The sequence below is a fragment of the Rhagoletis zephyria genome, unplaced genomic scaffold (assembly GCF_001687245.7).
Source record: "Rhagoletis zephyria isolate East Lansing unplaced genomic scaffold, Rhagoletis_zephyria_1.1 Rzeph_scaffold_05046, whole genome shotgun sequence".
Classification (NCBI taxonomy): Eukaryota; Metazoa; Arthropoda; class Insecta; order Diptera; family Tephritidae; genus Rhagoletis; species Rhagoletis zephyria.
In genome coordinates, this window is record NW_016162129.1 from 1 (window position 1) to 3,157 (window position 3,157).

General features: G+C 35.0%; 1 pseudogene; it reads left to right on the forward strand.

Annotated features, from left to right (window-relative positions):
* Positions 1-1,648: 1,648 nt before the first annotated feature.
* LOC108371533 (60S ribosomal protein L35 pseudogene) lies at positions 1,649-2,000 on the forward strand (annotated as a pseudogene).
* The last annotated feature ends 1,157 nt before the right edge of the window (positions 2,001-3,157 follow it).

Here is a 3,157-nt window from a genome sequence, read left to right on the forward strand (position 1 = left end):
AACGATTTTTTCAACACGGCGGCAGCTCAGCGTTGAATTCTAAATACTACCGGCGCAACTANAATACTACGTTTCTAAATATATGTTTTTAAGATGTTTGCTATATAATTTTACACTGTTTAATTCATTGTAACATTGAACGATTTTTTCAACACGGCGGCAGCTCAGCGTTGAATTCTAAATATTACCGGCGCAACTATCTCTATTTGTTGCAATTGCATATTAATCAGCCGTTTCTAAGACGTAATTGTTGGATTCAACAGTTGCCAGCAGTTTCGTAGCTGATGAGCTAAACAGCTACGTCTTATGAACGCGCCCAATATCAAATGTAAAGGCAACCCATCTCATTTGACAGACACTTGACCCTTAACCTCGCGCGTAATTTTTTTTGTTTTTCGAACCGTTGAACCGAACCGAAACCCCGGTTCAAAGACCAAAAAAACGCATTGACGAACCGATCCAAAATTGCAAAAACGGCTCGAACCGCTCAACCAAAGCGACCAAATTTTTCATCCGGTTCACGTCCCTGGTTTTTATTCCTACGACGCAATGTTAGATTTTATTTACAGTAACAATGAGTGCGTTTCACTTGANCGAACCGTTGAACCGAACCGAAACCCCGGTTCAAAGACCAAAAAAAACGCATTGACGAACCGATCCAAAAGTGCAAAAACGGCTCGAACCGCTCAACCAAAGCGACAAAATTTTTCATCCGGTTCACGTCCCTGGTTTTTATTCCTACGACGCAATGTTAGATTTTATTTACAGTAACAATGAGTGCGTTTCACTTGTTAAAGCTAACTAGGCACTAACAGCGAAGAAATCTGTCTGATTTGTTCGCACAGCATTTCGCCACTAACGTCGCATAAATCAGATACATATAATATATAATAGATATACGTAAATTTACGCATATACAATTTTCAAATTGTGATGGCAAAAGTGTGTCATGCTGCAACGGTACCCAACGCCGGCAGTGCTTGCAGAAAGTATTTTTATGTATACAGAAATGCGAAAGCACAGCATATGTGATCAGTTGAAGGTTTCAGAGCGAGCGCAGCACAAGTTTTTGCGTAAAATATACGTATGTGGTGAACATCAAATTAAAGTTTGCTAAATCTGTGCCAATGAAATTTAATTTATTCTTTGTTTTTTCTTAAATAAAGTAAAATTGAATTTCCTTTTAAAATTTTGTACTTTATTTTAAGAATAAATAGTTTGATAAAAATTATTAATTTATTAATTAATCACTAAGTAAAATTTACGCATAATTGTTCTTAACGTAGGATGGAAGGACGTATGGTTCTAGGGTTAATCGGCGTACCGGAGGTTTGAGATGGCGATTGACGAACATATGTACAACATTAAGCGATGCATATAAATTAACGCTAGAGGTCCCATTCACATGAATGGGTACATCATTTTATATTAGTTAACGCTAACGGTACATTTAGAAATAACTATGTATTATTACGCATTTCTTTCAACTTCAACTAAAGTTTAGCGTAAAACTTAAGTTTAAACTAAAGTTTAGCGTAATATTTTAATCGTTTACTGAGTAATTGGAAAGAAATTGTTAGATTGTTTACTTTGACTCTTATTTTAAAAATAGAAAAACCAGCAAATAAATTTATTTACAGTTTAATACGTATATGATGGGATTAAAGTTCTAACAATAATACTTTTGTTTTTCAGACGGGTGGTTCGCAAAGCAATTGCAAGGGTCTACATCGTCATGCACCAGAAACAAAAGGAAAATCTCCGGAAAGTTTTTAAGAACAAGAAGTATAAGCCGTTGGACTTACGAAAAAAGAGAACTCGTGCCGTTCGCAAGGCCTTGACTCCCAGAGATGCGAATAGAAAAACTCTAAAGGAAGTTCGCAAGAGGTCCATATACCCAACAAGGAAGTATGCGGTCAAGGCATAAACACTTTAATTGGTTATAATAAACATTACAAAATAAAATACAAAGTATTTTAAATACTACTTTTAATGCCGAATTAGCTCTTTCAGTGAAATTTTTCGTAGTATTTAAAATTAACTTCTTGAATTTAGTTCTGTCGATAAACTCGGGTTTATAAAAACTGGCGTGGCAAGTATTTAATCATTTATGCAACCGCGCAGTGAGAGGGCAGGACCAGGATGAATGTATTTACATACAAATTTATTCAAGCAAAAATGTTGTGGGTAGGCGTCGAGGCCAATGATAACACCGGCGCACAAAAAAAAAGTTGTTTGTACATCCGACACCACCTACCTACCGGCATGTATTTTGACCCGCTGAATTTGAATTTTAAGTCAGTTTGGGCCGTACACCCTTCAATATCGAGTAAATTGTAAAAATAGCTAAAATGGGAAAATGGTAATAAAAAAATTTATGAATCTAAACCAACCATAATTCTTATGTATTTTGATCCGTTAAATACAAATCTGAAGTGTATTTAGACCATAAACCGTTCTAAATCTTTATTACTTTTAAATTATATGACTTAATTTAAGTTATTGCGTGCGAGTAAACGTATTAGCTGACTGTGTCTGGTGCTACGGGACGTATACGTTACACACACAACGACGATTGAAAGAGCACGATTGGTTCAATCGCTATCAATTTTGCTATTTTTAACATTTTTGAATTTTTTTTTTTTTTAATTTGTAAGAATTAGAAAGGTTTATGGTCTAAATACACTTAGATTTGTATTTAACGGATCAAAATACATACATAAGAATTATGCTTGGTTTAGATTCATAATTTTTTTTTATTACCATTTATCCCATTTTAGCTATTTATACAATTTACTCGATATTGACGGGTGTACAGCTCAAACTGACTTAAAATTCGGATTCAGCGTGTCAAAATACATGCCGGTAGGTAGGTGTGTCGGATGTTCAAACAACTTTTTTTTGTGTGCCGGTGTAACCATCAGTTACCACCTCTGCATGGTTGTAATACTACATTCAAATTGACGAGTTAAATATGTTAAATGGGATTGAACCAGTTAAATGAACAAAACGTGTTTTTAAACAGGTTAAATCGCATGCAATTGTTGTTGGAAAATTTAACCAGTTAAATCATTTAACTCGTTTGAAAACCAGTTCAGCGCAGAGTTGTATCAGAAAGCTTTCTGCTTCAGCCAATCAGAAAGAGCCAAAAGCTTTC